This window comes from Thalassophryne amazonica, chromosome 8 (genome assembly GCF_902500255.1).
Source record: "Thalassophryne amazonica chromosome 8, fThaAma1.1, whole genome shotgun sequence".
In the NCBI taxonomy this organism is placed as follows: Eukaryota; Metazoa; Chordata; class Actinopteri; order Batrachoidiformes; family Batrachoididae; genus Thalassophryne; species Thalassophryne amazonica.
Genome location: NC_047110.1, coordinates 18735182 through 18749179, shown reverse-complemented (window position 1 = coordinate 18749179; position 13998 = coordinate 18735182). Strand labels below are relative to the sequence as shown.

General features: G+C 39.7%; 1 protein-coding gene across 1 annotated transcript in view; it reads right to left on the bottom strand.

The window, feature by feature from the left end:
* Positions 1-13998, bottom strand: part of LOC117515505 (solute carrier family 23 member 1-like) — a 143118-nt gene that overhangs the window by 8048 nt on the left and 121072 nt on the right. The window lies entirely within an intron of this gene.

Sequence of the window (13998 nt, the reverse complement as noted above, 5' to 3'; positions counted from 1 at the left end):
GCACAGCACATTGCATGGGAGGCAACCATTCCCACAACTACAAAAATTACAAAATTAGCCATATAGCTGCTGTAGTCAGGTGAACTGTGGACAAACCCTTGGGATCCTCAACACTGAGGCACCTACAGTTGTGTTCAAAATAATAGCAGTCTGTTTAAAAACTTGTGTAATCCTGATAATATCTTATTTCCATGCACGCAAATCAAATCAAATCAATTTTATTTATATAGCGCCAAATCACAACAAACAGTTGCCCCAAGGCGCTTTATATTGTAAGGCAAAGCCATACAATAATTATGGAGAAACCCCAATGGTCAAAACGACCCCCTGTGAGCAAGCACTTGGCGACAGTGGGAAGGAAAAACTCCCTTTTAACAGGAAGAAACCTCCAGCAGAACCAGGCTCAGGGAGGGGCAGTCTTCTGCTGGGACTGGTTGGGGCTGAGGGAGGCAAATGCATTGGGAACACTGCACATTCTATTCCAAATCAAAACATGATTAAAAATTTGTCAAATTTGTCATTACTTTAGAGAAAGTGAAGAAAAAGTAATATTAGGCTGACTTAAAAAAAAAACAAAAAACAGAAATCTGCATTTTTCTTTACAAACTCAAACATTTCATGTATAAACTGGAAATGTCAGGATTTGTCCTTGCTCAGGTCTTGACCTTTATTTTCCATCAGTCTTCCTGTATTGATATCTTGTATTTACTTCTTTGATCATCTGTTTTTTTTTTCTGTTTTCACTGAGTTTTGTTTGTCGCCACACGTTTAGTGCCATTCGTGTTTTGTTTAGCCTTTCACACACTGTCTTTGATTTTCGTTCATATTTGCTTTTGTCACATGTTTTATTTGGCAGGTTTATCACTGTAGCTTTGGTTTATTTATTTTGCTTTTTGTATGTTTCCCACTCACTGGTCCCATTCTGATTTCAGCCTTGATTTACTTGTTACCTTCCTTTCAGTCTGAGCCGTTTTTACCTCCGCCAAGGAGGTTATGTTTTCGGTCGAGTTTGTTTGTTTGTTTGTCTGTCTGTTTTTCAGCAGGATAACTCAAAAAGTTTTGAACGGATTTTGATGAAATTTTGTGGAGTGGTTGGAAATTTTAGTGGTGATCCGGATCACGATCCAGATGCAGGAATTTTTTTAAAGGATTCTTCACCATTGTGGGATAGAGGGAATTTTGACATTCTAGTTTCTAACTCCACAAAAACAAGGCAGAAAGGCTTGAAAAAAATTAGGGTGTAACATTGTCAAATGTTCTATCAAACAACAAAGTTTGGTGATGATCGGATCTGGATTCTGGATCTGGTGATCCAGAATATGCAAAAATACAAGGTCTGTTAAAAAACTATCCAACCTTTTTATTTTTTTTTAAAACTATATGGATTTGAATCATGTGCGCTTGCATCAGCCAAGCTTGAACCTTCGTGCGCATGCGTGAGTTTTTTCACACCTGTCAGTTACGTCATTCGCCTGTGGGCAGGCTTTGAGTGAGCACTGGTCCACCCCCCTCGATGGATTTTCATTGTCAGGGAAATGGCTGAGCGATTGGAGCAGTGCTGAATCACATTTTTCCAGAAACTGTGAGAGACAGCCAGGTGGAAACCATTCGGAAGATTCAGACGGCTTTCGGTGAGGATACTCTGGGCGTCACACAGATTAAGGACCATTACAACCAGATTAAAGACGACCCACAGTGGCGGGGGGCGCACCGCGCTCCGAGTGGCCAGCGACAGGCTGAAACGACCAGATTATTTCCAAAGTGAAGGCTGTGTTGATCCGGGACGTCGTCTGACTACCAGAGAAATTGCAGAAGAGGTGTACATCAGCACTTTTGCGGCACATTCCACTGTTACAGGAGATTTTGTAATGAAAGACGTGCGGAGGAATTCGCACGCTCAGCCATTTCCCTGACAATGAAAATCCAACGAGGGGGCTGGACCAGTGCTCACTCAAAGCCTGCCCACAGGCGAATGACGCAACCGACAGGCGTGAAAAAACTCACGCATGCGCACGAAGGTTCAAGCTTGGCTGATGCAAGCGCACATGATTCAAATCCATATAGTTTTTTAAAAAAATAAAAAGGTCGGATAGTTTTCTAACAGACCTCGTATAGGGAAAATAGAAAATGTGTCAGTGTGAGGGGACAAATGAAGCTAGAGATGCACCACTAACACCAAATTGTAGCTGAATCTTTACTGATTCAGTAAGGTGTCATCAGATTTGATGTGGCTTCAAATGTTATGGAGCTAGATCCAGAAGAAAACCATTACCGAAAAATCGTTTTTATACAATAACTTTTGAACTAATAAAGACATAAAAGTGATTCCAAGTTCTAGTGGTATGTTTTCATGGTCAAGGATGTCAAATATAAAGGAAAGAAAAGTGTATTAATCATAGTTTTGGTTGTAACACTGAACTGTTGAATAGATCACTGTGCCAAGGAGGGAATCTCTTCAGGGTCAGTGACCCTATGGCCTTGTGTAAGGATACATGCTATCCAGTCACAGCAGATGAAACTTTTTTTACTAGCAAACATCATTGTTAGACTTTTTTAGGTTCAATGATTCCACGGCGTGTCGATGTTATGGCGTCAGTGACCCCATGGCCTTGGCGGAGGTTTGCACTCTCTGAGTGCTTCTAGTGTTGCTTAGTATTATTCTGTTCATGTTAAGATTAATTTTTGCCTTTAGTTTTTTTTTTTTTTTTTTTTGCTTTTCTCAGCCTGGATATTTTCAGGTTTTTTTTTTTGTTTTTTTTGCTTTTCTCAGCCGGGATATTTTAGTATTGTTAGTTCATGGTTTCTGGTTATTTCCCTGCTGTCGCTGCACTCCCTTGTCTGTCCCTCCTTGCCCATGGTCGTCTGTGTCCATTTGGGCCTGGGGAGTTATTTTGTTTGGCTTTCGGTTTCGGCTGTAGGGGGAGGGGTACTGTCAGGATTTGTCCTTGCTCAGGTCTTGACCTTTATTTTCCATGTGTTCCTGTATTGATATCTTGTGTTTGCTTCTTTGATCATCTATTTATTTTTCTGTTGTCACTAAGTTTTTTTTTTTTTCCTGTAGCCACATGTTTAATGCCATTCTTGTTTTGTTTAGCCTTTGGTACACTGTCTTTGTTTTTCGTTCATGTTTGCTTTTGTCACATGTTTTATTTGGCAGGTTTACCACTGTAGCTTTGGTTTATTTTGTGTTTTGTACGTTTCCCACTCATTGGTCCCATTCTAATTTCAGCCTTGATTTACTTGTTACCTTCCTTTTAGTCTTAGCCATTTTGTTTCTTAGTATTATTCTGTTCATGTGAAGATTCCTTTTTGCCTTTAGGTTTTTTTTTTTTTCTTTCTCAGCCTGGATATTTTAGTATTGTTAGTTCATGGTTTCTGGTTATTTCCCTGCTGGTGCTGCACATGGTCTGCATTTGTATTGCACATGTGCGTGTGTGTCGTGCTCCCCCGCTTACCCCGCCCTACCCCCAAAACACATGTGGCATACATGTGCTGATATATATACACTGCACAGACATGATCACATGGGGGCCGGACAGACTGGACACAGTGCACACAGCACAGTGACGTGCCTGTCAGCTGCTGACCAGAGACTCACTGACAGCTCACATAACACAGAAGAGAGTGACAGGGTGGTGTGTGCGCTGAACTGACGGGATGTGTCTGCCGACAGAAGCAGATGTGGAGATCTCTGGTTCTGGACATCCCAGCTGGAGAACACGTACCGTGTTTGGACGACATGAGCTAAAACAACTGTCCACTATGGTGCATGTGTCTGCTTGCTGTCTTCATGTGGACATACATAAATCATATATCACTGTTGTGATGGGCTACAGCAAGTGAGTGCATGGCATGTACATTAACAGGCTTCACCAGATGAAACAGACCATCAGATTATAACACACAGTGGGCAAGTCACGTCACCCATGTGAGCTCTTTTCCACATGACACAGTGTCAGTCATGCTGCGCACCATCCACAAGACAAGTCTGTCTGGTCAGACACGTGCCAGCAGATGTGGACATAATAAGAGTGCCCTGCTTCATCATTTATATGTCATTTCATGACTGTACATCTGTGACCATGGGTCATCTCCAGAGGAACAGACGGTTCATACTTGTATTGCCCGCTTGATAAGAGGGATTCAATAAAATGCGGTGTTTTTATATGGTGTGTGGTTGTATTTTTTTTTAAAATACGTCCATGTCCTTCTTGATTTCAGGCATTTTTCCGCACTTTTTACAGAACAGTGATGGTAGCTCAGTGGTAAAGTTTCTGGCTAGCAATCAGAGCTTTTGTAAATTGCAGGTTTGAATCCTGTGGGTGGTATGTATTTTTCTTTTTTTTTTTTCCCCACAGCAGCTGCGTGATGTGATTATACATGTTCCAGCTGCTGGCACTGTGTTCCTGCTGTGACGGTTTCGTGCATGAAACCGTCACAGCGGCATCATTCACGCCTGCCCTTCGGCTCAATGTTTTCATGGTTCGCTCATGTGAGCTCTTGCACTGTGATTCGCCCTGATTTATACTTATTTGTACTATGTATGAAGGGGCCCTTAAAAAAGCTCACCCATGAACCCATATTTGTACTCTCATGCAAAGCCTTTCTGAATATGGGTCAAGGTTGCTTTCAACCAAGGTTGCTCTTGGCTTTCAATAAATTCTTCGCATTTGAAAGACTTCAAAGGTGATTAGATTGTACTTCTGAGTCATCGTGCTTGTTCCCGTTTTTGTTTATTGTTGAACCAGGGTTCCAGTCTTCGGAAATCCACCCAAATGCAACAAAGTAAAAATTGCTAAATTAGTCATGGGTGAACTGTTTTGATCATATTTAAAAAAAAAAAAGATTTTCATTGTTTTCAAGCAAAAGCTCATCCGAATATACAGGAACGGGACTATGGGGTTGCAAAAAAGTTGTATCCCGAATTGAAAAAAAGGGTGCTCAGTGTGAAAATAACTGCTTCAAGTGTAAAGCATGATGCAACACATGGCCCTGTCATTTAATTTATTTCTGGCTATATATGACAGAGAAGAATTTCTGTTAGCCTTGAGGGAACACAAGTCCATCATTCAGAACAGTTCACATTGCATGACACAAGAAAACTGTCTTGGTTCACGGCTTTTCTCGTTCTACATGCTTCCTCTGGGAGAATCTAAAACTACAATCACTATCACAATTGCTGATGACACACAGTTAAGCCCCCGTCACACACAGCAACAATGTGCAGGAACCAGCCCGACACAGCAAATATTGCCATAGTCCAATGCAGTGGGGAGGAAAAAAGGAGTGGTCAGCAGTGTCAGAACGCATCCACCAAATGTGCAGACCATGAACCTGTCGTCACCAACATGCTGCTCTGGTAGAAGAACAAATACAAGGGTTCATGGCAACATCCATGACAAAACACAAGCACCTGAATGAAAACATCACTGTCAGATCCAGGGGCTAAAAAAGTGAGGGCTCAGTGATGGCTCCACACAGGAGCCATCACTGAGGCTGGCGATTGCTGGAATGACCATCAGCTCATCTACACCAGCATAAGATTCAAAATTTTACTCCCCAATAGTAGATATAACAAAAACAAAATACACATGGAAATCCTCAAAAACATATAGGCTTCCACTTATACGCAACTGTTGTCCTAATATCCCAGTGAGTTTGGAACCCCCATCAAAATTCATACCAAAAGAACTCAGAAGTGTTTTGTTGAAACCTTTGAGAAACACAAATAGCTCTTTGATGGAAACACGACACACCTTTAGAGCTGTCCAACCAGGCTCAAACTTCTATCTATCTATCTATCTATCTATCTATCTATCTATCTATCTATCTATCTATCTATCTATCTATCTATCTATCTATCTATCTATCTATCTATCTATCTATCTATCTATCTATCTATCTATCTATCTATCTATCTATCTATCTATCTATCTATCTATCTATCTATCTATCTATCTATCTATCTATCTATCTATCTATCTATCTATCTATCTATCTATCTATCTATCTATCTATCTATCTATCTATCTATCTATCTATCTATCTATCTATCTATCTATCTATCTATCTATCTATCTATCTATCTATCTATCTATCTATCTATCTATCTATCTATCTATCTATCTATCTATCTATCTATCTATCTATCTATCTATCTATCTATCTATCTATCTATCTATCTATCTATCTATCTATCTATCTATCTATCTATCTATCTATCTATCTATCTATCTATCTATCTATCTATCTATCTATCTATCTATCTATCTATCTATCTATCTATCTATCTATCTATCTATCTATCTATCTATCTATCTATCTATCTATCTATCTATCTATCTATCTATCTATCTATCTATCTATCTATCTATCTATCTATCTATCTATCTATCTATCTATCTATCTATCTATCTATCTATCTATCTATCTATCTATCTATCTATCTATCTATCTATCTATCTATCTATCTATCTATCTATCTATCTATCTATCTATCTATCTATCTATCTATTCTATCTATCTATCTATCTATCTATCTATCTATCTATCTATCTATCTATCTATCTATCTATCTATCTATCTATCTATCTATCTATCTATCTATCTATCTATCTATCTATCTATCTATCTATCTATCTATCTATCTATCTATCTATCTATCTATCTATCTATCTATCTATCTATCTATCTATCTATCTATCTATCTATCTATCTATCTATCTATCTATCTATCTATCTATCTATCTATCTATCTATCTATCTATCTATCTATCTATCTATCTATCTATCTATCTATCTATCTATCTATCTATCTATCTATCTATCTATCTATCTATCTATCTATCTATCTATCTATCTATCTATCTATCTATCTATCTATCTATCTATCTATCTATCTATCTATCTATCTATCTATCTATCTATCTATCTATCTATCTATCTATCTATCTATCTATCTATCTATCTATCTATCTATCTATCTATCTATCTATCTATCTATCTATCTATCTATCTATCTATCTATCTATCTATCTATCTATCTATCTATCTATCTATCTATCTATCTATCTATCTATCTATCTATCTATCTATCTATCTATCTATCTATCTATCTATCTATCTATCTATCTATCTATCTATCTATCTATCTATCTATCTATCTATCTATCTATCTATCTATCTATCTATCTATCTATCTATCTATCTATCTATCTATCTATCTATCTATCTATCTATCTATCTATCTATCTATCTATCTATCTATCTATCTATCTATCTATCTATCTATCTATCTATCTATCTATCTATCTATCTATCTATCTATCTATCTATCTATCTATCTATCTATCTATCTATCTATCTATCTATCTATCTATCTATCTATCTATCTATCTATCTATCTATCTATCTATCTATCTATCTATCTATCTATCTATCTATCTATCTATCTATCTATCTATCTATCTATCTATCTATCTATCTATCTATCTATCTATCTATCTATCTATCTATCTATCTATCTATCTATCTATCTATCTATCTATCTATCTATCTATCTATCTATCTATCTATCTATCTATCTATCTATCTATCTATCTATCTATCTATCTATCTATCTATCTATCTATCTATCTATCTATCTATCTATCTATCTATCTATCTATCTATCTATCTATCTATCTATCTATCTATCTATCTATCTATCTATCTATCTATCTATCTATCTATCTATCTATCTATCTATCTATCTATCTATCTATCTATCTATCTATCTATCTATCTATCTATCTATCTATCTATCTATCTATCTATCTATCTATCTATCTATCTATCTATCTATCTATCTATCTATCTATCTATCTATCTATCTATCTATCTATCTATCTATCTATCTATCTATCTATCTATCTATCTATCTATCTATCTATCTATCTATCTATCTATCTATCTATCTATCTATCTATCTATCTATCTATCTATCTATCTATCTATCTATCTATCTATCTATCTATCTATCTATCTATCTATCTATCTATCTATCTATCTATCTATCTATCTACACTCAACAAAAATATAAACGCAACACTTTTGGTTTTGCTCCCATTTTGTATGAGATGAACTCAAAGATCTAAAACTTTTTCCACATACACAATATCACCATTTCCCTCAAATATTGTTCACAAACCAGTCTAAATCTGTGATAGTGAGCACTTCTCCTTTGCTGAGATAATCCATCCCACCTCACAGGTGTGCCATATCAAGATGCTGATTAGACACCATGATTAGTGCACAGGTGTGCCTTAGACTGTCCACAATAAATGGCCACTCTGAAAGGTGCAGTTTTGTTTTATTGGGGGGGGGGATACCAGTCAGTATCTGGTGTGACCACCATTTGCCTCATGCAGTACAACACATCTCCTTCGCATAGAGTTGATCAGGTTGTCAATTGTGGCCTGTGGAAAGTTGGTCCACTCCTCTTCAATGGCTATGCGAAGTTGCTGGATATTGGCAGGAACTGGTACACGCTGTCGTATACGCCAGTCCAGAGCATCCCAAACATGCTCAATGGGTGACATTTCCGGTGAGTATGCCGGCCATGCAAGAACTGGGACATTTTCAGCTTCCAAGAATTGTGTGCAGATCCTTGCAACATGGGGCCGTGCATTATCCTGCTGCAACATGAGGTGATGTTCTTGGATGTATGGCACAACAATGGGCCTTAGGATCTCATCACGGTATCACTGTGCATTCAAAATGCCATCAATAAAATTCACCTGTGTTCTTCGTCCATAACAGACACCTGCCCGTACCATAACCCCACCGCCACCATGGGCCACTCGATCCACAACACTGACATCAGAAAACCGCTCACCCACACGACGCCACACACGCTGTCTGCCATCTGCCCTGGACAGTGTAAACCGGGATTCATCCGTGAAGAGAACACCTCTCCAAAGTGCCAAACGCCAGCAAATGTGAGCATTTGCCCACTCAAGTCGGGTACGACGACGAACTGGAGTCAGGTCGAGGTAGAGAAATGAACATTCAATACACAAGCATCAGCTCTGGTTGACATTCCTGCTGTCAGCATGCCAACTGCACACTCCCTCAAATCTTGCGACATCTGTGGCATTGTGCTGTGTGATAAAACTGCACGTTTCAGAGTGGCCTTTTATTGTGGGCAGTCTAAGGCACACCTGTGCACTAATCATGGTTTCTAATCAGCATCTTGATATGGCACACCTGTGAGGTGGGATGGATTATCTCAGCAAAGGAGAAGTGCTCACTATCACAGCTTTAGACTGGTTTGTGAACAATATTTGAGGGAAATGGTGATATTGTGTATGTGGAAAAAGTTTTAGATCATTGAGTTCATCTCATACAAAATGGGAGCAAAATCAAAAGTGTTGAGTTTATATTTTTGTTGAGTGTATCTATCTAGATTTCATCTTGGACTTTAGACAAGGGACTGATGAATGGCAAAGGTGCCAGCACTTACAATATTCCTGCGGAAGTGCTCAAAGAAAGAGGGGCTTCGCTTCAATGGCATCTGCATGAATTGATTTCTAGATATAGGAGAGTCCGTGCATACCTTCATACTTTCCAGATGCCCCCATTATTGCAATCTACAAGAAGAAAGGGGGGGTCTGAAAATGAAAGTGGATTCCAATCATAACAACCAACAAGAGAAGAAGAAAAAGTATTTTGTCTTTCGGGGATGTATATTTAAATTTTCCCTCTGCATTTAACCCATCCTAATTATAGTTTAACACAAAGCAACTGCAAACACTGACTCACTGTCACAGCATAGCAGCTCTAGATCCAGACATATTGCCTTGGTCAAGGGAATTCAATAGAGCATAAGCCAAAGAGGAGACAGAGGGTGAATCAAATCAAATCAAATCAATTGTATTTATATAGCGCCAAATCACAACAAACAGTTGCCCCAAGGCGCTTTATATTGTAAGGCAAAGCCATACAATAATTATGGAGAAACCCCAATGGTCAAAACGACCCCCTGTGAGCAAGCACTTGGCGACAGTGGGAAGGAAAAACTCCCTTTTAACAGGAAGAAACCTCCAGCAGAACCAGGCTCAGGGAGGGGCAGTCTTCTGCTGGGACTGGTTGGGGCTGATCGAGAGAACCAGGAAAAAGACATGCTGTGGAGGGGAGCAGAGATCAATCACTAATGATTAAATGCAGAGTGGTGCATACAGAACAAAAAGAGAAACACTCAGTGCATCATGAGAACCCCCAGCAGTCTAAGTCTATAGCAGCATAACTAAGGGATGGTTCAGGGTCACTTGATCCAGCCCTAACTATAAGCTTTAGCAAAAAGGAAAGTTTTAAGCCTAATCTTAAAAGTAGAGAGGGTGTCTGTCTCCCTGATCTGAATTGGGAGCTGGTTCCACAGGAGAGGAGCCTGAAAGCTGAAGGCTCTGCCTCCCATTCTACTCTTACAAACCCTAGGAACTACAAGTAAGCCTGCAGTCTGAGAGCGAAGCGCTCTATTGGGGTGATATGGTACTATGAGAGAGTGAGTCCTACATTTGTGTCCACCACGAGTGTGTCTCTGAGCCTGATAGAACAAACTGGCCAGAAATGGACACAGTCTTCAATGTCCTCCCTAAGTTCTCAGGTGGAACAACTTGTGCACAAATTGGGCCACGACACGTACTCAGCAACACAAACAGAAGCCACAGTTAACCTGCTTCCAGGTACGACAGCAGAGCAGCCGGTGTCTGGTGCTGATTCAGTTTTTTTTTTGTACAACCAGCTCTACCACCCTGAGTGTTTCTCTGGTGAGTCTAGTGATGTGAGACCATTTATAACCCAATGCGAACTGCACTTTGAATTGACCTCATCAATGTTCCCGACTGATCAGACAAAAACAGCTTTTATGATATCTCACCTGACAGGCCGAGCCTCAGACTGGGCCACTGCAGAATGGAGCCAGCGATCAGAATAATGTCAGTCCCTCAGTCTTTTCATCTCTGCCCTGCAACAAGTATTCCAACACATGTCTCCAGGATGCAAGACTGTGCATTCCCTGATGAAGCTCCGGCACGGGTCAAGGAAAGTGTCAGATTATGCCCTCGACCTACACATATTAGCGGCCAATAGTGAGTGGAACTCAGCGGCTCGTGATGTTTTTCCAAGGACTCACAGATCACATCAAGGATCAGCTCATCGATGTGGAGATCCCAGAGGACCTGGATGCCCTAATCGCAATGGTGCTAAAGGTGGACTGCCGGGTGTCAGACCACCCCCGGAGGGAGATCCATTCCTTCAGCCACCAGACAACTGGTTCCAATTGCCCTCTTCCGGAAGCAGCCCGTGCCAGCCCCAGCCTCTCCCAGGAAAACTCAGAGGATCCAACGCAGCTCGGACATCACAGGGTCAGCCCTTCTTTTCATGTAACTAAGGGTATGAAGCAGGGAAGTTTCTTATCTCCCTCACTTTTTATTATTTTTTTTATTAATGATCTGCTAATTAGTTTGCAAAATACAAATACCGGTATAAGAGTCTTTGATTATAAAGTCAACACGTGTGTATGCTGATGATGTAACAATACTGAGTTCAACTGCCCCAGGTCTCCAGTCACTTATCAATATCTGCACCAGTTACACTGATGACTGACAATTTAATTTAGGTTTAAAGAACTCCCAAGTCTATATTGTAGGAAAAAGCCTACTAAAAACCCCTCCTAGGTTTAACCTAAACTCAAGTGAAATCCACATACAAACTAATATGGAGATCCTGGGTGTCAAGGTTGTAAATAATAGGATAAGTGGTGGCAGAAGGAGCATGTATAAGTTGTATAAGTATACTGGATGAATTTATGTCACAGGACAATAAGTCATTGAATTGTTTTTATAATTTTACGAAATTATCTATTGAATTTCAGTGTAATGACGTCACTGATTGTTTAAGATATCTCTTATATCACAATAATTTTGTAAAACAATGGTCTGCTGAGTTTACTCTCAAGAGTTTACTCAGTCATTTTAATTGTGTTATAGTTTTTATTGTACATTTTTATTGTTGCATTTTATTCTTGTTTGTGTGGATGTTATTCTCCCCAATTTGAGGGATTTAATAAAAAATAACAAAATATTATCCACTGGCAGCTTCCAATCCTGATCTCACCGGTGTACCCACTTGCTACCATGACCTTGCTCAGGTGTGCAGTAAGGAAAGGGCTAAGATCCTCCCTCCACACCGCAAGTCCTCCTAGAGGAAAACTTGACTCACTTTCTGCACCCGAATGACAAACCATTCATCCGTCCACTTCCCCAGCCAGCACCAGATTCTTCTTTGTAGAAAAGAAAGAGAAGACTCTCTGCCCCTGTATAGATTATCGGGGTCTCAATGACATCAGTCAAAAATAGGTATCTACTTCCTCCAATTGCCTCTGCGTTTGAACTTTTAGACGGGGCACAGATATTCATCAAGATGGACCTGCAGAATCTGGTAAGAATCCGAGAAGGGTAGTATATATGGTTAGTATATGGTTTCCAACCAGCTCTGTTTGCTTCTCCTGACTGTGACGCTCCTGTTCCATCCACCCGGTGAAGTAGGAGAACCTGGGAGCGGGCTCGACGAGCTCTATTCCACTCTTCTGCCACCTATAAGACAGTCGCTGACCGCAGGAGATCATCGGCACCAGCTTACATCCCTGGTGAATTGGTTTGACTGTCTACGTGGGACCTGCCCCTTCGGGGGTCCTACAAGAAGCTCGCTCCAAGGTCCATGGGTCCCTTTCCTGTTGCTAAAGTTCTGAACCCTGTCTCCATCCACACTGAAACTTCCAAGGGCTATGCGGGTGCACCCGTCTTTATATGTTAGTCAGGTCAAACCAGCACGGTCCAGCCCGCTTTTTCCCTCTGAGTGTTTTCTGTATGACCTGACTGTCTTGCCATGTTTTTGATATTCGCTGCCTGTATTTTTTACTCTGCCATTTGCCCAATGTTTTTGTTACTGTTGCTGTTCTACGACTGCATTCTTGTGTACTGAACCATGCCTGTCCTACCAGTAAAGAGCTTTGAACAACAACCATCTGAGAGTGAGTCCTGCATTTGTGTCACCATGAGTGTGTGGTGGACACAAAGCCTGATAGTTGAACTTTTGAGTTCATAATCATTTTTCAAAGTGTGTGTCAAGTTTAGATAATAACTTGTTTAAAATATCATGTCTATGAAAAATACCTTACCTGACCTTTTGTGACCTTGAATGATTACGAAATTAGTCCTGCAGGTATGACTGATAATCCAGGCTTGACCATGTTTTCAATGTGTTTCAATCTCAATCCTTGTGTAATGGACTTTTCTAGAACTTTATTTTATTTATATACTTTGGTATTTCACAAGCCAATCACTGAAATGTCATTCTGCTCATGATCTTTAGGAAGAGGTCAATGACCTTTCGTGACTGCACTGCTTTGGAACATACAACTGATAAACAGAGCATACAAACTTTTTTGTCCTGTCCTAAATTGTAATATTTGTTTTTGTCAATGCAGGGACTTTGTAGTAAGTTGCAAAATAATCACAGACATTTACCTCCCCGTGCACCATAAGGTCAATAGTGACCTTCCCATTTGTGACCCAATTTCACTTCTGGAAAACCCCTATGGACTCTGCTGCTATTGTAGGCACACCATGAGGGATTAGCTGCTCTGAACATTTTCCAAAATGTACATGGTAATGCATGGTAACTGCTTTCACTGAGTAGCTAAGAAATAGCCTAGTTCAGAAGGGCTTTTGATTATCACTTCATAGCTACACTAAGGTCTCACAGTAGTAGAAATGAGAAATGGCCTAGTCAAGATAGGTCTGTCACTTTCATTCTGCTGTACTACTGTGGATCTTTCCCTCCAGTACTCTTCATATGTAAATAAGTATACCAGTATTAAGGCTTTATCAGAAGTATGTGCAGTAAATAGCTGGGGTGTATGACATATATCACTGTATGTACATAAGTCTTTCACAATAG